This window comes from Microcaecilia unicolor, chromosome 3 (genome assembly GCF_901765095.1).
Source record: "Microcaecilia unicolor chromosome 3, aMicUni1.1, whole genome shotgun sequence".
Taxonomy (NCBI): domain Eukaryota; kingdom Metazoa; phylum Chordata; class Amphibia; order Gymnophiona; family Siphonopidae; genus Microcaecilia; species Microcaecilia unicolor.
The window spans coordinates 347334863-347356512 of record NC_044033.1 but is presented as its reverse complement, the minus strand read 5'-3'; positions in this window follow the sequence as shown (position 1 = coordinate 347356512).

The window sequence follows — 21650 nt, the reverse complement described above, 5'->3', positions numbered from 1 at the left end:
AACGTTGACAAGTGCAAAGTGATGCACGGGGGAAGGAGGAACCCGAATTACGTCTATGTCATGCAAGGTTCCGCTTTAGGAGTTATGGACCGAGAAAGGGATCTGGGAGTCATTGTGGCTAGGATGTTGAAATCTTCCGCTCAATGTGCTGCGGCGGCTAAGAAGGCGAACAGAATGTTGTATTATTAGAAAAGGGATGGAAAACAAGCATGAGGATGTTATAATGCCGTTATATCGCTCCAAGGTGCAACCGCACCTAGAGTATTGTGTTCAGTTCTGGTCGCCTCATCTCAAAAAAGATATTAAGGAATTGGAGAAGGTGCAGAGAAGGGCGACGAAAATGATAAAAGGGATGGGACGACTACCTTATGAGGAAAGGTTAAGAAGGCTAGGACTCTTTAGCCTGGAGAAAAGGCGGCTGAGGGGTGATATGATAGAGGTGTACAAAATAATGAGTGGGGTAGAGCGGACAGATGTGGTGTTTGTTTACGCTTTCTAACAATAATAGAACCAGGGGACACAAGATGAAATTAGAACGTGGTAGGTTTAAAACAAATAGGAGAAAGTTTTTCTTTACTCAGCGCGTGGTTAGACTCTGGAACTCATTGCCGGAGAAGGTAGTGACGGCAGCTGGCCTTGCTGAGTTTAAAGGGGGTCTGGACAGATTCCTGAAGGAAAAGTCCATTGATCGTTATTAAATTTGGGGTTTTGCCAGGTTCTTGGGGCCTGGATTGGCCCAGGGCCGCCGAGAGACTGGGCCAGGCCCGGGACAAGGCCGCCCCCGGGCCCCCCACCCCCACCCGAGGTCGCCGGGCCACCCGCCACCGGGCCGGGCCCTCTCTCCTCCCCAGGCCCTCTGTACTAACCTTAAGCGCCCCCCTCACCTTCGCAGCAAGCACCAGCAGACCTCTCCTTCCTTCCGTGTCCCGCCCTCGCGGACGTTACGTCAGGCGAGGGCGAGACATGGAAGGAAGGAGTGGTCTGCCGCTACTTGCTGCGAAGGTGAGGGAGGCGCTTAAGATAAGCTCCGGGAGCGACGGCGGGCGGGCCGGACTGCGGCGCAGGCCCCCCCCCCCCCCCCCCCGAGGCCTGGGGAATTTTGTCCCCCCCCCCCCTCTTGGCGGCCCTGGATTGGCCGCTGTCGGAGACGGTGTGCTGGGCTTGATGGACCTTGGTCTTTTCCCAGCATGGCAGAGCTTATGTACTTCCAGAACCATAAGATCTTGGTCTTGTGTGAATTCAGTTTTAGTTCTCCTGGCAGTTATTAACCTGGCTGTGTCATGGTTAGGTGGAATATTGATAGGAAGAGCAGAATGTCGACATAGGATAGCAGACGTTCACTTGGGCCTATCTGTATAGTGCTCATCGAGGACATGAAGAAGTTGAATATGATTGGGGAGAGACGGGATCCCACACTGTACATCCCAGTAATGGGAAAGGAATTGAGTTTGTTTGACAACGTTGCTTCTGTTTGACAGTTTTTATTTATTTATACATATTTATTAATCACCTTCCTAAATCCAGAGTTTCACAAAGCAATGAACAGAATAAAAACATATAAAATATTGTTATAAAACAAGACAAAGTAAGAAATAACAGGTACAAAAATATATTCTCCCACCCTATTACCAGGATCCTCCTAAACTCCAGAAGTCTCAAGGAATAGGAAAGTTTTGGACTTTTTCTGAAAAGTGAAATAATTTTGGTCCTAGTGTAAAGCAAGAGGTGTATGACCTATTTTGCATCTGCAGTTTCTGATCTCCTCCCCAGTGGTTGACTTCCCCCTCCCCCATCTAGATGTCAGCATCCTTCCTGGAATATACTATTTAGTGCTCTTCCACAAATATCTTGACCCTCTTTCTCGCAGAACCCAAAATGCTGTTGTCTTCAACTTAAATTAAGAATGTGCAACGATAGGCAACCAGTGCAATTTGGCCATCGATGGCCTAGTGGAACACCACTGTGGTGCCTACCAAATCACTCTTGTGACTGCATTCTGGACTGTTGGCAGCTGCTTTAAACATCTTTTAGTCAGTCCAGTATAAAGACCATCACAGTAATCTAAATGGGGTAAAATTAGTGCCCCAGAGGAACTTCAATTATGGCACAGTACTCGTACTGCTGAGTGTAGTGGAACTCTCTCAACATCTTGGATACCTAAAATGCAAAACTTCTTAAACTGTTCTATCTTTTATCTGAATTATTTTTCTTTATCCTTGAATAAAATACAATTAATACATTACTGGAAGACGATACACATATATTCTCTTTCCTTAGACAAGAATGGAAAAAAAAAACAGCAACATGCATTCATTACACTTAGAGAAGTCACTGTTCTGGGCAACAACAGGAAAACTGCAACTACATAACACGTTGATTGCTATTAGAAAATACTACTACTACTACTACTTAACATTTCTAAAGCGCTACTAGGGTTACGCAGCGCTGTACAGTTTAACAAAGAAGGACAGTCCCTGCTCAAAGGAGCTTACAATCTAAAGGACAACATGTGCAGTCAGCTTACAATCTAATGGACAACTTGTGCAGACAGTCAATTGGGGCAGTCTAGGTTTCCTGGATAGAGGTAAAATGATTGGGTGCCGAAGCTGACATTGAAGAGATGGGCTTTGAGTAAGGATTTAAAGATGGGCAGGGAGGGGGCTCTGCGTATGGGCTCAGGGAGTTTGTTCCAAGCATAGGGAGAGGCAAGGCAGAAAGGGCGGAGCCTGGAGTTGGCGATGGTGGAGAAGGGAGCAGAGAGGAGGGATTTGTCCTGTGAGCGGAGGTTTCGGGTAGGAGCGTAAGGGGAGATAAGGGTAGTGAGGGGCTGCAGATTGAGTGCATTTGTAAGTTAGTAGGAGAAGTTTGAACTGTATGCGGTACCTGATTGGAAGCCAGTGAAGTGACTTGAGGAGAGGGGTGATATGAGCATATCGGTCCAGGCATGGAGGCATATTTTCAAATCATTTAGACTTACAAAGTTACGTAGAGAGGCATTTTCGAAAGAAACGTCCAAGTTGCGATTTTGACTTCTTTGCAAAACGTCCAAATCCAGGGACGGGAAAACCGTATTTTCAAAAAAAGTTGGACGTCCATCTTTTGTTTCGAAAATACCGTCAGAGACGTCCAAATCCTTAAATTTGGACGCCCCTAGACATGGACGTCTGACTTTCAGCGATTTTCAAAACCAAAGATGTCCATGTCAAAAAACATCCAAATGCAAGCCATTTGGACGTGGGAGGAGCCAGCATTTGTAGTGCACTGGTCCCCCTGACATGCCAGGACGCCAACCGGGCACCCTAGGAGGCACTGCAGTGGACTTCATAAAATGCTCCCAGGAACATAGCTCCCTTACCTTGTGTGCTGAGCCCTCCCCCCCCAAACCCACTACCCACAACTGTACACCACTACCATAGCCCTTAGGGGTGAAGGAGGACACTTATATATGGGTACAGTGGGTTTTGCAGAGCTCGCTGTTTCCTCCACAAATGTAACAGGTAGGGGGGGTATGGACATGGGTCCGCCTGTCTGAATTGCACTGCAGTACCCACTAAAACTGCTCTCATGGACCTGAGTATGACATCTGAGGCTGGCACGACATATTTTTAAAGATGGTTTTTGAGGGTGGGAGGGGGTTAGTGACCACTGGGGGAGTAACGGGAGGTCATCTGGTCATTTCGGGCACCTTTTTCTGCCTTATTCGTTAAAAAAAAAAAACACATCCCGGTGAAAACGTCCAAGTGTTCATCAGGGACATCCTTGATTTTTTTCGATTATGGGTCAAAGACGTCCAAGTGTTAGGCACGCCCAAGTCCCGCCTTCGCTACGCCTCTGACACGTCCCCTTGAAATTTGGACGTCTCTGCAACGGACTGCAGTTGGAAACATCCAAAATTGGGTTTCAATTATATCGGTTTGGACGTTTCTATGAGGACGTCCATCTTCCGATTTATGTCGAAAGATGGGCGTCCTTCTCTTTTGAAAATGAGCCCGATAGTAACCTATGGAATTTTGTAAGTCTAAGTGCTTTTAAAAAGAGCCCCATAGTAATATAGGTATCCATTAGATGGGAAATACTCATTACGTGCCTCCAAATTCCTCTTACGTTCTTTCTTCCTCCCATAGCATCAGTAGAAGAATGTATATCCTGGAATCCTCTGATATTAGTACGCCAGTAATCAGCTCAAGTCAATCCAGCCATAAATTCTGAATAACCCTTTTTATTTCTCCCAATAAGTTTTGAAAATATTTTTTCTTTTTATATTATATTTTTCCTGTGTTTTATAGAGGGAAAGGCTGGGGGGGGGTCTTTATTTTACATTATTTTTTTATCCTTTTTTGATATTTAACGTTTTCTTTGGCCTTCCTGCCTATTTCAAACTTTTCTGTAATTCCTACTCTTCCAGCACACAGAGAGCTGTTCAGAGCAGTTCTGAAATGGTACTAAAGACTGAGCTAAGGTGACTCAGAAGATTCAAATACTGCAAGAATAGCTTTTCATGGGGTTTTTTTCCAAGGTGAACTTGAAGAGTAATTTTCAAAGGCATTTCCATAGGTAAAACAGTGCTTTTCTAGCAGAAATGACATTTAACAACATTTTCTATCTGATATACAAGTAAAAGTATGCATGTAATATAGCAGAAGCACACCCAAGAGTTTGTTTTAGCAGATCAAACAAACCTTTTCCAGATGCTGGAAAGCAGTAGAACTAGAGGACATGAATTGAGATTATAGGGTGGACTGATTTGGGAATAACATCAGGAAGTACCTTTTCACAGAGAGGGTCGTGGATACCTGGAATGCCCTCCTGGAGTAAGTGATAGAGATGTAAACGGCAACAGAATTAAAAAATGTGTGGGATAAACACAAAGGAATCCTGTGTGGAAAGAGAATGGAACCAAATAAACTTAACAGTGCTTAAATGGGAACTCCAGTAACTGGGAAGCAAAGCCAGTGCCGGGCAGATGTCTACGGTCTGTACCCTGATCATTGAGTGAAGGTTTGATGATGGCTTCAGTAGTTGGGAACAAATCCAGTGCCGGGCAGACTTTCTGTGCCCTGAAAATGGCAAGGACAAATCAAGATCAAGTGTAGTATTTGTATATAATGGGTAGTGTGCAACACTGTGCACACTAACCATTATATACAAATACCATCTATATTGGATGAGCAAGGTTTTTGGTTTCAGGAGTATATGTATCAGCGGTTAGCTCAATAGAAAACTGACTAGTATAAGTGCCATCTTCCTGTTGATTTCCATCGAATTCAGAGACTGTTCCACTGCAGCTGCCCTCCCCCACCCAGTCTCCCTTTTCTGCCCACTGCAGTGCCCTAAGTCCAAACTTGTAGCAGCCAGGAAAAAAACTGAAAATATGCAGTCTACCTTCAGCACATTGAAAGTGATGATGGTTCCCACCCCTCCAGCACAGACTTCCTGTATCTGTGGGGGCGGAAGCCAGCCTTGCTTTCAGTGCACATATGCTGCAGTGGGCAGGAAATGGAGAAGCTGAACTTGGAGGGGGTGTGGTATACTTGATGGGGTGTGGTAAGAGGAATAGGGACACATATAGGAGAGATGCCGGATTTTTTTTTTTTTTTTTTTTGGGGGGGGGGGGGGGGTAGATAGGCTGAAGGGGATGTGCTGGATATCTTGGGGCCATCAGAGGGGGAGTGTACACAGATAGGGGAGATGCTGGGCACCTGGGTAGAGTAGGAAAAGGAATATGCTGGACATCTCTGGAGAATGGGGGTAGAAAAGGGCAGATGATAGACTATTAAGTAGGGACTTGAGCTGCCCTGGTGGGGGGGGGGGGGGGGGAATCACATGGCTAAAAGTTTACCAAAGGTGATAAATACCTTTGGCCTGGCCCTCACTATCACCACTTCCTTTTTACTAATGATACTTCAAGCATTCTATTAACTTTCCAAACTCATCTTTCAATTTTTTTTATCCCTTCTAGCATTTCTACTCTTGGCAAATTTCATATTATCTACGAGAAGGCACACTTTCCTTTCTCATCCTTCATCAATGTCACTTATAAAGACAATAGGTCTGGGCCCGGAATTGATCCCGTTGGCATTCACTGGTAACATTGGACCCCAGAATTCTCTAAGTTCTGTTGCTCAACCAGTTTCTCACTACCCTACGGGCTTAACTTCCATCCATATCTTCTTTGTGGTACCATATCCAAAGTTGTTCTCAAATGCAGAGGAAATGCATGTACTGCACCTCCCTGATTCACCACTCTGGTTTGCCATAATTGCAGCAATTTCAAGAAAGTGATGTAATTTCTTAAAAATTAGTTTGTGTGGCCACAGTTACCACTGTGGCACCAGTTAATAATTGGTTCCATCTTTCACTTCATCTGTGGTTTTTGTGGATAACCTTTGAAGATGAAAGATCACTATGGTGGGAAATCAGATTAATTCTCTCTATATTTTTACTTGAAAAGAAGTACTGAGCCTTTTCTGTAGTAATTTCTTAGGTTTCAGTTTCTTGGACTCCATGTTTTTAACCATTTTTGAAGTTACTGTAATTACAGTTGTTATTTGACAAGTTTGATCAACAGCAGAAAATATAACCAAACCAAAGGATTTTTTTTTTATGAGTGGTATGTTTTTGGATTTTGCTGAAAATAAATATGTTGTTCATTCCACTGTATTATGATTTCAATTTCATTCTTTTTTTTCTCATTTGGGACTTGAGAAGAATGTGAGCTATGTATATATGCCTTGGCAGAGGCGCAGGATACAACACTCTGAACTAATGCTACCAGTATTTTGAATATGGTCGTGTACTCTTCCTTCTAAAGATCTGCTAGTTTGCTTTGTGACCTCGGTTAGTTTATGCTTAGATAATAACCTATGGCGGGCAAAATGTGGCTCATGAGACATTTCATTCCAGCCCATAGCAGCAAAACAAATCCACTTTCATTTGGAATTGACATCCACGGGCAGAAGTGATGTCATCGTACACCTCTTAGACCTTCACTCAGTGGTCTGTAATTATTGGTGATATAGAGTGCTACCCCACAACCTGGACTCCAGAAGTTTGTTCATCTTTGCCCTCTCTAAGCAGATTGTACATCTACTGCTGTCCATGAAATAACTGTCCCGCTAAATTATTATGACATTTTATATAGTAAGACATAATTATGATTTAATAATATTTGGTTTTGTTCTTACCAGGAGGAAATGTTTTTATTATTGTTTTGATTGAGATCTGTATTTATTTTTCTTGGGTGACAGGAAACTGGGAAATGAAGGAAATCATAGGCCTATGTTTTCCGCTATTATGAATCGTACAGTCAGTGAAGGAATGCAGGGGAGTAGAGTAGTAAGTTTATAGTTTATTAAAACTTGCTATACTGCTTATACCAGACTGGTGGATGCAAGTATTCAGCGATATAGGCCATGGCAAGCACACAGAAGGGGGGGTGGGGAGTTGCTCAGAAATGAAATGAGATGATCACATAGAAGTTATGTAAATAATGAGGATGTGTCTTATGCAAAATACCTGGTGCATAGTTTAGCCTTATCATACAAGTACAAACTGGTTTGGGCAGAATTTGTTTTCCTCAAAAGTGTGTGAAGATGTGAGAGGTCATACATTGACCTCTTCAAGCTACCTCTTGACTGACTTTCACTAACCATTCCTGTCGGGTCTTTATCATTTTATGTATGTTTTGCTAATATAGGTAGTGCTAAAAGACGTCGCTCATTAGGGAGGGATGGTTAACAAGATTAGTAAGTGTTATGTTACCAATCAGTATTATGCATAAAAACTAACAAGTCATATATGTATTGTCCTGGGTTGTACTTATAGGAATCAATATTGTAATGCTATAAAAGGTGCAGCACAATGCTTTATAATTCAGATAGAGAATCTGGTTGCTGAATCCGTGTCTCGCAATGCTGATACAAAATACACTTTCTTATAATACTACAAGTAAAAAAAGGCCTGTTTCTGACACAAATGAAACGGGCGCTAGCAAAGTTTTCCTCGGAGTGTGTATGTTTGAGAGAGTGTATGTGAGAATGACTGTGTGAGAGAGAGAGAGTGAATGTGCGAGTGTGTGTGAGAGAGAGAGAGTGAGTCTGGGTGCGAGTGTGTCTGTGAGAGAGAGAGTGTGTGTGTGTGAGAATGAGAGTGTGTGCAAGTGCGTATGTGAGACACAGTGTGAGAGAGAGAGTGTTTCACACAGATACAGTGTGTGCAAGAGAGAGAGAGTGTGTGTGAGACACAGACTGTCTGTGAGACTGAGTGTATGAGACCAAGAGAGTGTGTGAGTGACTGTGTGACACACAGAGAGTGAATGTGATACAATGTGTGAGAGACAGTGTGTGAGAGTGAAAGAGAGAAAGACATTGACTGTGAGAGAGAGTGTGTGTGTGTGACAGAGATACCTCCCCCACCCTCTCTGGTGTCAGGTCCCCCTCTCTCTCTGGTGTCTGAGCGTTACTGTGCAGGACGCGGAGCTCTGGCTGTGCTTCAAGGAACTGATCAATCCTATTTAATAGAATGCCCCTCCAACATTCTGAAGCCGAGAAACCTCGTGTGGTTGGTCACTTCTGCTTGTGACGAACCCGGAAGTACGTGATGTCAATTCAGGAGATGGATACAGAGAGCAGGAATGCCTCAGCCATGCAGTCAGCTTCAGAATGTTGGAGGTGCGTTTTATTATGTAGGATGGGAACTGGCTATTAAATTCTCAACCAGTGTTGGTAGATGGGAAGCTGGAGACTTTAAATTGGATTGCCCAGGGATACCAGTTACCGCTTGGGGCCTGCTATCCATTCACCAAAGTAACTAAATAGTGCGAATAAGCATTTCAGTGATAGGTATCCCAAGGGCAGATAACTGAAAATGTCCAGATAACTGACCTTGCAGTTAAGTGCAGTTGTTCACCAGGGATAACTCTTTCTTGGCAAGTCGGTTTGGCCAGTAGAAGTTGCCACCATTCAGCACCCTACCTCAGCCCCTCATTTCACTCAAACTCTCGCTCACACAGGCAGTGCCAGCTCTGGTCCACGGCACCAAGTGCCTGAGCCCTTGATGTCACCCGGCCCATAAAGCACCAAAGTTTTAAGTTTCTCTTATCATCGGTGATCGGTCCCGATTCCAAAGAGGGTGCCAGTCAGCGCTTGCCTTTAGTACTTTTCTCTTCTTTTTGCCTTCTTTTTTTTTTTTTGTTACATTTGTACCCCGCACTTTCCCACTCATGGCAGGCTCAATGCGGCTTACATATTGTATACAGGTACTCATTTGTACCTGGGGCAATGGAGGGTTAAGTGACTTGTCCAGAGTCACAAGGAGCTGCCTGTGCCTGAAGTGGGAATCAAACTCAGTTCCTCAGTTCTCCTCCTCCTTTGTTCCTCCCTCCTTTGGATGCTAGCCAAACTCCTCTTAGGCACTCCACCCTCTCAGCAACTGATAGGTAGCCATTCTTGGAACTGCTCTCCTCCCTCTCTCCCCTCCCCTTCCCCAGAAGACATGCTAGTTGTAACTTGCAGGCAGTGGTGTGCTGGTAAATGTTTAACAGGCTCGCTCCCCCCATCCACCTCTGCGCCCCTTGTCCACCTCTGCGCCCCCCCCCCCCCAAATTGCAGAGCTGGCTATAGCCGGGGAGAGAGCCTGGGGGGGGGGGGGGGGGCAATGCATTACTCCAGGAAAAAAAATTAAATGATCCCAGGTTCCAATCTAATTCATGTTTAATGTGGGATAAAATGCCATAAATAAGTAAATAAATATAAACTTTTAATGTTGAGCACCTGATTCTCAAAGAGGACATATTCCAAACACTATAATGAAAATAAAATGATTTTTTTTCTACCTTTGTTGTCTGGTGACTTTGTTTTTCTGATCATGCTGGCCCAGTATCCGATTCTGCTGCTAGCTGTCCTCTTAACTCCGTTTCCAGGGCTTCCTTTCCATTTATTTCTTTACTTTCCGTCTTTCTTCTTCATTTCTTGCCCTACATCCGTAAGTAAAAGCTGGGTCCTCCGCAGACTTGACTGTCCAGTGGATCCAGCTTCTGACTATTTTCTTCATCCATGTGCAGTTTTTCTCTTCTCTTCCTTATCCCTCATCTCATCTCCTTCCTCACTCTTCCCTCCCCTCCATCCATGTCCAGCATTTCTTCTTTCCCTTCCCTCTCCTCCATCCACCCATGTCCAGCAATCCTCCTCTCCCCCCTGCCCTCCCCTCCATCTACCTATGTCCAGCAACCTTCCTGTCCCCCTGCCCTCCCCTCCAGCCACCCATACCCAGCGATTGTCCTCCCTCCCCTGCCCCCCCTCCAACCACCCATACCCAGCAATTGTCCTCTCTCCCCTGCCCCCCTCCAACCACCCATACCCAGCAATTGTCCTCTCTCCCCTGCCCCCCTCCAACCACCCATACCCAGCAATTGTCCTCTCTCCCCTGCCCCCTCCAGCCACCCATACCCAGCAATTGTCCTCTCTCCCCTGCCCCCCTCCAGCCACCCATACCCAGCGATTGCTCTCTCTCCCCTGCCCACTCTCCAGCCACCCATGCCAGCGATTGTCCTCTCTCCTTTGCCCCCCTCCAGCCTCCCATACCCAGCGATTGCCCTCTCTCCCCTGCCCCCCTCCAACCACCCATACCCAGCGATTGTTCTCTCTCCCCTGCCCCCCTCCAACCACCCATACCCAGCGATTGTCCTCTCTCCCCTGCCCCCCTCCAACCACCCATACCCAGCGATTGTCCTCTCTCCCCTGCCCCCCTCCAGCCACCCATACCCAGCGATTGCTCTCTCCTCTGCCCCCTCTCCAGCCACCCATGCCAGCGACTCCCTTCTCTCCCCTGCCCCCCTCCAGCCACCCATGGCCAGCGACTCCCTTCTCTCCCCTGCCCCCCTCCAACCACCCATGTCCAGCGACTCCCTTCTCTCCCCTGCCCCCCCCTCCAGCCACCCCTTTCCTGCAACTCCCTTTCTCCCCTGCCACCCCCTCCAGCCACCACGGTTGTTCAGCGAATTCTTCGGGGAAGGCAGTCTTGCCTGCCCAATGCCGGCGCTGACTATCCTCCGCTGCTGGATCGCTCGTCAAAATGGCCGCCGAGACTTATAAGGGTGGCCTCCAAGACTTCAGCAGAAGTCTCAGCGGCCATTTTTAAAGAGTGATCCAGCAGCGGGGGAGGGTCAGCGCAGGCAGGCAAGACTGCCTGCCCCGAAGAATTCACTGGACAAGGGAGGTGAGGGAACACCGGACCCTGTAGGAGGGAGGGAGGGAGGAAGGAAGGAGAGCCGGCTCGCCCTCAGGAACAACCGACTTGCAAGTCGGTAAAAAATTTAACAACCGGCTCTTGCGAGCCAGTGCAAGCCGGCTTCAGCACACCACTGCCCCACTGCTTGCAAGGCACTATGGGATTGGATAACCAGCATCCAATCCCAGCGTGCCTTGCAAGGAGGAACAGGACACTGAAGCATTTAAACTGCTTCAGCTTGTACCACATTCTTTTTGTTTGGCCTCCGCTGCCTCTGCCTGTATGACGACCAACCAACCCATGTGTCTGCTGAGTGCTGACCACCCATTTCTGCTGCCTGGACCGCTCAGCACCTGCTTGTGCTGCCTGTGCCTGCGACCGGAGACCGATGACACCACACCTCTTCTGTGATACTACCTATAAGAGTGCCGACAGCTGCCTGTCTCTCTGCTGGGTTTGCTTCTGCTGCTGTGCCACTGCTACCGCCCAGGTAAAGAGATTGGTCGGGTAATGTTTTCAGTGTGGGGGGGATGGAATTGTGGAAGTTATTGGGGGAAGGGAGGGTGATATTGTGGAAGTAGCTGTTGGGGAGGGGTAGGGTGATATTACAACATAAGAATGTAAGAGTAGTCATACTAGGTCAGACCAGTGGTCCATCTAGCCTTGTATCCTGTTTTCCAAGCGAGGTCTCAAGTACCTGGCAGAATCCCAAATTGTGGCAACACTCCATACTACAAATCTAAGGGCAAGCAGTTGCTTCCCATGTCTGGCTCAAGAGCAGACTATAGACTTTTCCTCCAGGAATTTGTTCAAACCTTTTAACCCAGATAACACTAACCACTGTTACCACATCCTTCGGCAAAGAGTTCCAGAGCTTAACTATTCGTTGAGTGAAAAAATATTTCCTCCTATTTGTTTTTAAAGTATTTTCATGTAACTTCCTCGAATGTCCCCTAGTTTTTGTATTTTTAGAACTAGTAAAATATCGATTTACTTCTAGTTTTACACCACTCATGATTTTGCAGACCTCAATCATATCTCCCCTCGTCCATCTCTTTTCCCAGCTGAGGAGCCCTAACCTCTTTAGCCTTCCCTCATACGAGAGGAGTTCCATTCCCTTTATCATTTTGGTTGCTCTTCTTTGAACCTTTTCTAATTCTGCTATTTCTTTTTTGAGATACAGTGGTCAGAACTGAACGCAATACTCAAGGTGCGGGCGCACCATGGAGTGATACAAAGGCATTATAGTATTTTTGGTCTTATTCACCATCCCTTTCCTAATAATTCCTAGTTGTTTGCTTTTTTGGCCGCCGCCGCACACTGAGCAGAAAATTTCAGCTTATTATCTACAATGACACCCAGATCTTTTTCTTGAGCACTGACCCCCAAGGTGGACCCTAGCATCACTGTGATTTGGATTATTCTTTCCAATGTGCATCACCTTGCGTTTGTCCACATTAAATTTCATTTGCCATTTGGATGCCCAGTCTTCTAATTTCCTAGTCTTCCTGCAATATTTCAAAGTCCGCATGTGTTTTAACAACCATGAATAGTTTTGCATCATCTGCAAATTTATTCACTTCACTCGTCGTTCTGATTGCCGTATCATTTATAAATATGTTAAATAGCACCAGTCCCAATACAGATCCCTGCAGCACTCCACTGTTCACCCTCCTCCACTGAGAGAAATGACCATTTAATCCTACCCTCTGTTTTCTGTCCAGTAACCAATTCCTAATCCACACCAGAACCTTGCCTCCTGTCCCATGACTCTTTTTTTTTTCTCAGGAGTCTCTCATGAGGAACTTTATCAAAAGCTTTCTGAAAATCTAGATACACGACATCAACTGGCTCACATGTTTATTCACGCCTTCAAAGAAATGAAGCAAATTGGTGAGGCAAGGCTTCCCTTAGCTGAACCCATGCTGACTCTATCCCATTGAACCATGTTTGTCTACGTGTTCTGTAATTTTATTCTTTATAATATTGTGGAAGTCGCTGTTGTGGGGAGGGACTAGGAGGGTGATATTGTGGAAGTTGCTGGGGGGGAGGCAGGGCCGGTGCTAGCGTCTCTGGCACCCCCTTTTACAGCCCAGTGACCTTAACTGGTGAAGAACAAAAGTTTTGGGGTTTTTTTTTTAATCGACAGTTTTTATGGGAAGCTTTCCATTTGTAGATATAAATATCATGAAATAAAATTGAATATCACTAAAACTGCTTAAAACATTATTGTAGCTGGTGGAAACAGTACTAATAAAGGCTATATTTTGTGCTCCTTTTTCTACACTGTTCTATACAATACAGTAATAGACGGCCAATTTCAGTGAGGATATCCTGTTTACTCTCCTTTCATTGGGACACATGGAATCACATCTTCACCTCATCTCTTTTGTACAAATGGATTATTCTGTTTTGAGCATGTTTCAGGGACAAGTGGTTTTCATAAGTCAAAATAATATTTTCTTATGCAGATCTGTCATTTGCTTAAACATAACTAAATGGGCTATAAGCCCCTAATGCAGTTCATTCATTTATCTTATACTGTGCCAAAACCTGCCCCCCCGTCACCTTTGCAGTTGCTGCCGTTTCCGCCATTCCCCTCCCACATACCACAAGCTCTATGGTCCTACCTTGAAGGGCCTGCCCGCCCTGGTGGTGTAGTGGCCTCTGCAGCTGCAAGGGCAGGTAAGAATCCCACTCTTTCCTACCCGCTGCCGCTGCTCTGTCTCTGCTTTACTTTGCTGTTCTGCTCTGCGGGCTTAAAAAATAGCTGCTGAGATTTCTCTTTCTGTATGGCCATGTGTCCTGGGCTTTTTTTTTTACCCGCTGCAGTAAAAAGGGCTCCGGCACGTGGGAAAAACGCCCCCCCCCCCCCCCCCCCCCCCCCCCCGCCACTAGTGCAGGACCCTTTTTTCTGCAGCTTGGTAAAAGGGCCCCTTATTTATGACATTTGTATCTCACATTAAACATGAATTAGGTTGAAACCTGGGAGTATTTAAAAATAATTTCCTTTGCCTAGATCAAAAGAGAAAGATGGTTTGTGGGAACTTGCTCCTTTTGAGAAAGATGGTTTGTGGGAACTTGCTCCTTTTGTTTTGTGGAATGCAGTGGTATATTATAAAAATGCACTTAGTATTGTTTATTACTACTATTTTAAAGAGAGAGATTGAATAATGAGAGCAGAGCTACCTTCATGCACAAGTCCAGAGTCAGACTAAATGTGCCAACATTTTCCAGTTCTTTTGGATATATTTCTTCAAGTCTGGTTGTAAAAGGCATTTTTTTTTGGGGGGGGGGGGGGGGTTAATCTTTGTCTCTCGGCTGTGTGTTTGTATATAGATGAGTCCCGGGAATAATGATGGCTAGGAAAGCAGCAGTAGAACAGCTGGAGCTGAATGACATTTGTGATATCAAGGTAGTGATGAATAATTTGTTAGGATGTCCTTGTTGTAAGACCAGAGTAAATCGTTTCTTAGCTTTTTGTTTAAAAATTAGTCAAGGAGTAACAAATCTATTATTCTGTCTCACTGTTTTTCCAATTTTGGCACAGTATAAATCAACACAATGACAAAATATAAGAAAACCAATGGACTGCATTAGGAGCTTATAGCCCATTTAGTTATGTTTAAACAAATGAGAGCTCTGTATAAAAGAAAACATTTATTTTTATTATTTTGACTTATGAAAACCACTTATCTCTGGAGGGGTGGGGGAGAGAGGGGAGAAGGCAAGAGGAGTGAGAGGGAAAAGAAGGGAGGAGACGAAGGGAGAATGTTAAGTAGTGAAAGTGGAGGACAGAGAAGGATGGTGTTGCCCAGCCAACAAAAGTATAGCTATGTCATAGAAAATATTGTCGGTTTATAATTGTTGTTTCATCTAGCTAACTTGCTTATATGTCTTCTGTGTGGATCTGAGTCAAAGGATTTACTGAAATCCAAAGGGTCCACATCTACTGCACATCTATGATCCATTGCTCTAGTCCAGGTGTGGGCAACCACGATCCTTGAGGGCCACAACCCAGTCGTGTTCTCAAGATTTCCACAATGAATATACATGAAATTGATTTGCATATACTGCTTCCATTGTATGCTGATAGATCCATGCATATTCATTGTGTAGAGGAGTGTGGTAGCCGTGTTAGTCCACTCTTAAGGTTATCAATAGAAATCAAACAAAATAAAACATGGAAAAGAAAATAAGATGATACCTTTTTTATTGGACATAACTTAATACGTTTCTTGATTAGCTTTCGAAGGTTGCCCTTCTTCCTCAGATCGGAAATAAGCAAAAATCATGTGGAAATCTTGAAACCCAACTGGGTTGTGTCCTTTGACCACCATGGTTGCCTGCCCCTGCTTTAGTTGTTTCATCAGAGAGTTTGATCAGATTTGTTTGGCAGGATTTTCCCTTGGTGAGACTGTCTATGATTCCTGTTACCCACCTACTTTGGGCTCAGACCCACCCAGCAGCAATGCTCCTTTGCTCCAGCTGGTGGGGATCCCCAAGCTGTGCCAGTTGAAAACTTCTTCAAAAGCACCCATGGGTGGGCACAATGTCTTCTTCCACAACCCTCCCTCCACTTTCTGCATGCCCCCCTCCCCCCAAATCAACTTAAAATTTTAAATAACTGAGCTGGTGGAGCACCCTGAACTTCTTCCAGTGTATCTCAGTAGTTGGCAGTGGCTTTCTTGTTCTGCCTGACACTGACACTTGGTGCATGCTCAGTTTTTGCACATGCGCATGTGCAAGAACTGAGCATGTATCGGGTGTCAGCATCAGGCAGCTCACTAAAGCTGCTGCCAAGCTGGGCTGGAGGGAGTTCAGGATATCTTCAAGGAAGTCTTCAGCTGGTGAGTCTTGGGGATCTCCACCAGCTGCAGCAAAGGTGCATTGCTGCTGGATGGGTCTGAGCCATCCAGCAGCAATGCACCCAGGTATTTAATATTTTAAGTTGGGGGGAGGCAGAGAATGGGGGGAAGACTGTGGAAGAGGACATCGTGCCCACTCATTTTTGTAGTAGGCCCACCCAGAATTTGAGGTCTGGCCACACCATTTCTGGAGCCATAATTAGGAGCAGGTGAGAGGGGTAGTTGTCCAGAGTGCAAAGACTGCTTTGGGACAGAAAAATGATTGAAGTAGAAGTGTGAATGGGCAGCAGATGAAAAACTAGAAAGAATGCTGCCTTTTCTTGCCATCCTGAGAGAGGAGGAAGAAAGATTGGGGAACAGAGTGGAGGAAGAAAGGAATTGTGAAAAAGATGAGGGCAGGAAAGCAGAAATCTGTTTGCCTCCACTGGCTGCTAAAATCTCTTGTTATGGCCCTGCCCTGCGCATTAAGGCTATTTCCCAAAACATTTGCTTACTGTGCGCAGCCATCTGTGTCTGATGAATTTCCTGTCTTTTGTATCTCAGTAAAAGTAATTTTACATTTTGGACTTTGGTTAAATTTTTCAGATCATTCAGTAAATAGCTTTTATGCAGTGTATTTTTTGGTCTCCTGTGTGTTGTGTATGTTCAGGCATGTATCTGCAACTAGACAGGATTTAAGTCTGACTGCATTTAATACACATTACTATATTGATTTATGGAATCTCAGCTTGGTTTGTTATACTAATAACACACCAGATGTTCTCGTTTGAAAACAAAACAGTGCTGGGCAGGCTGACTAGTCTGATCCCTACAAGTCTTGGGTAACACTGAAATGAAGGCATCTTCTCTGCACTGCATGAGATTCATATTAGTTGTTGTAATGTATGTCCCATTTTTCTTTATTAAAGAGCTACTCACAAAATACAAGATCTTTGATCAATCGCAACAGGTTCTTACAGAACTATCATAGAGGAAAGAAGCAGTGTCTTGTTTGTATGTTTCTACTAATTAGGGGAAAACTTATTTTCTTATATTATTGTTTTTTCCTCTTAACATTTTTTATGTCCCCAAGCAAGGGTGGATATTTGTAAATGCTATTTTTTTTTTTGGGGGGGGGGGGGGGGTATTTGTTTTTTAATATTCATCTTTATTAGGTTCAAAACAGAACAACAAATAAACCTAAGTAAGTGAGTTCCAAAAAGGTTTCCAGATCTGTTGAAAATAATGACCAGGAACGGAGTTCAAGGAGTTAAGGGCACATCGCTCCATGGCAGTTAGTTGAACCATGGCCAGTCTCCATTGTGCCAATAGGGAGGGATCAGCTACCAGCCAAGTTTTCAAAATACGTTTCTTTCCCAACAGAACATTTGACAAACCTCATAAAACCCCGCGAGGCGAGGCACTACACACAGAATCAAATAATAGGCACAGTGGGACACCACCCTCAGTTCTAAAGCCAAGTGACGTGTGACGTAATTGCCCCCCTGAATGCTACTATCATGGGACAGGACCAAAATATATGACCCAATGTAGCTGAAGGTTGCAGACATTTCAGGCACACATCATCAGAGTGCAAAGTGGCCAAGAAAGCCCTATGTGGGGACATATACAAATGCAGTAAAAACATATACTGCAGCTCACCATGTAGATCATTACGCATGAGATTGCCTCTAGTAAGCAACCAACATTTACATTTTTCTTCATTACATTTGTGCACAGGTCTTCATTCTGTTTGTGCACATATTTGCTATACTGAATCTCCTGTACCTGATCCTGAAGATGTTTGATAACATTTTAGAGGAACAACAAGTTGCACGTCAAGCCAATAAGCTTCTGTATAGAGTTTATGAGCAGACGCAGAAAGTGTCTCAGCAGGCAACAAGGCCACATAATGCCACATTTGACAGTATTGGAACAAAGCATTGCTACCCAAGTGGTACTCCAGTTGGAAATCTGCAAAGGATTTAATCCTACCCAGGTCCATCACCACACGCATATGATATGTAGCTCCCCGTGTAGCCCAGCGCACAAAAGCCATATCTGAGAGACCAGGGGGGAAGTCAGCATTCCCAAGTATGGGCAATGAAGGTGTAGCATGCACATTCCCACCACGTTCCTCCATGGCATGTAGCGGGACATAAAAAAGGGAATGAGTACAATGTGAGCCGTACTCCAGGGAGTGAGCATACAACAGATAACTAAGGTGCCAGGATTCCCCTAATTGTACTTCAGAATCCCACACAGAAAAATATGAAGTGCCTTGGAACCAGTCAGTCACATAGTCCATGCCGCACACTAGGAAAAACAACCGTAGATCTAAAAGATCCATGCCACCCTTAGCTCAAGGCTTATATAGCCTTGCCCGCTTCTCCTGCCACAAAAAAATGTTGCAATAAAACCATCAGATGCTTTCCCATGAGAATATAAAAGCAGAAAGGGAAACATCTGCAATATATAGAGCCACTGTGGCAAGAGAAGCATGTTGTATACAGCACAATACGACTTGAGATCGAAAGGGGAAAATGGTGCCACAGTTGGAGCTTGTGGGACTTTAGTGTCAACAAAGGCTGACAATTCAGCCATGTAAATGAGTTAAATTCTGGGGAATTATGATGCCCAGGAAAATGGAAAAGGGTCCACCCACTGAAGACAAACAGCATGCTGCAGGGGAAGCACTGACTATTTCAACACTAGCCTGGAAAAATCCAAATTCAGCTACTACATTTAACTTTATTCAAAGATGATTGAGGGTCAGCAAAGTAAGCAGCATGTCATCTGCAAATGCCAAAACTTTCAATGACCCTTCACCCAGTCGCAAACCATAGATATCAGGATCTAGATGCAGGGTTCGCAACACCAGTTCCAAATAAAGGGCAAATAAAAGAGAGGACAAGGTACACCCTGCCAGGTGTCCTGCTCTATAGGGAGCATAGTAGTACAAACTCCATTAACCAGCACGGCTGCTGTCAGGGTAGCATACAGCAAACACACAGCTCAGTAAAACCAGCATGTGATGCCCACATACAGCAAAGTGGCAAACAGGTAAGACCAATTAACTTTATCGAAAGCTTTCTCTGCATAGAGCCCCACCAGCATACTCGGGACATCTTCCAATGGGCTTGAGACGTTGGCAACAAGACCTTCCAAACATTAACCATGGAGTGACACCCCGTAATGAAGCCAATCTAGTGTTCTCCCACCAAGTCAGGTAGTACACCCAACAAACGAGTAGCGAGTATCCGAGCCAAGATCTTAAGATCAACATTTAAAAGTGGAGATAGAGCGATACAAATCGTAACATGTGCCCAGCTTTCCCAGTTCCCAGTTTTCCCAGTTTAGGTATTAAAGAAATCAAGGTGTTTACATGTGCTGAAAACTGGCCTTTCAAGCTGTCAGTATAATACTCATGTAAAGGTCCTATTAGTGAAGGCACTAACATTTTTAAAAATTCCAGAAAGAGATCATCCAGCCCCGGGGCAGTGTGGCTTTTCAGCTGTTTAATGCTTGTTTGAATTTCTTTAGCTTGTAAAGTCATGTTCAATCGCTGCAAGTGATCGGGAGACAATATGGGCAACCCAGAATCATCCCGATAATCCTGTAACTGTGGGCCACAATTCTCTCCCAAACTGCATAAAAATTCCAAAAGTACTTATAAAAACTGCAAAGCAATATCACTTAGTTGTATAAGAACCCAGGCCTGACACATCATGTTAGGCTAGTGATGTGTCAGGCTGGGTTCTTATAGTGATGTGCTAGTTACCCTGGCATTGCTTTGTGATCTGAGCTAAGAGTTTCCCCTAGTCAGTTCACAAATTTCTTATATTGAAATTTCCGATAGAGCAACACCTTTCACGTCTGCTCATAAATAAGAGAATGTAATACAGCCTGACTAACCAGGAAGGCCTCTCATGTTGCCTGCGTGAAAACATACAAATACTTAACAAACAAGCAAATAGTCAAGCCATTCATAATAAATAAAATAAATGATAAAACAATAAGAGTTAGTACATGCATAAAATGTCCAATACTAAATAGAAATCATAAATCTGAAAGCTTAAAACATGGAAAAGGGGATACGTACTGATCAGGGTCTCTCAAAGCACTTTCCCCTAATTGTGAATAATATATTCAAAGCAGACAGCAATAGAGTCTCTACAAAACCTAAAAAGAGCAAAAGGTATTTAAAAATAAATTTAAAGCCAATTGAACCAAAAACAAACAAAAAACCTTAGAAATTAAACCATAAAGATGCAATTACTCACAGATAGCAGCAACATCTCTGCAAAACAGAACTCCTCCTTGATCAGCAGAAAAACAACCACACTCACAGACTAGCAAGGTTTATATGCTCAATTCTGGAGGTCAAAGGTGCATCACATTAAAAGCACCTAGAATAGCTTAAAACCGCCATTAAAAGATTTCAAATAATTCAGTAGGTATGCTTTAAATGTTGTCGTGTGAATACTTAATCAGAAATGATTCGGAGTAAACACACTTCCTAGGTTCATGAATTAGACCACATGCTTATTACCCACTAGTACAACAGAGCTTGTTTTTATACTACCTGAGGGTGAGCAATCTCTTCTCCCTTGGGATGGAGATATAGGTCAGAAGGTGGTCTAGGTGTCTGAGCATGTTCTGAAGTGTTCCAATGATAAAGAGATGAGTAAAGGAGTTCTGTGGAGTTCATGAGCTGATGAGACAATGACAACTCAGAATCTGATGATAGCACCAGATAATTCTTGATTCCCGGAGATGCCCTTTTATATTGTTCTGATAGAGGCACTGTCTCCAAAGATAAGATGAATGATATGGTTTTTCAAATCATACAGAACAATACCAAAGAATATCATTTGAAGTCATTCTGGAAACTATCTTGGAACCCAGACACCAAAGGGGCCAGGAGCTCTTGTCTCTGAACAAGAGGTTCTTTTCGCAATGATTGTCCACCTCTTGCATCAGCTAAAGTGGGTCACAGGCGCCTTCCTACTGAAGTGCAAGCCTTCAGAAATACTGAGAGAAAAATTCATGCTGCATTGAAGAATTATTCCTGAACATCTGTAGTATGGAGTGTATGAGGCTATTAAGCTCTGTATTGTAGTTTTATAGGTAGAAGTCTAGCCCCTACATTCGGAAAGGAGGAGGAGTAAACTTAAATATGAAAAACAATATTAAAGTGGCTGAAATGCAGGGGACTTGAGAGGAAGAAGCAGTATTGGTCATCTTAGAGAGAGAAGATGGAACCTTCTTCCACACGTGTGTCATCTACAGACCTCCAACACAAACAGAGGTTGGACAAAGATTTGGTAATAGATATCCAAAAGTTGGAAATGAAGAGGCTGTTGCTGGGAGATTTCAAGCAGCTGGATGTGGATTGGAAGGTCCTATCTGCAGAACTGGAGAGAAGTAGAGAGATTGTGGATGCTTTTCAAAGTGCACTACTCGGACAAATGGTGGCAGAACCCACGAGGGGAGGGGCAATGCTAGAACTTGTGCTCATATATTGAGATAGTGTGTCCAACGTCTGGGTGGGTGCCCACCTGTGCAATAGTGATC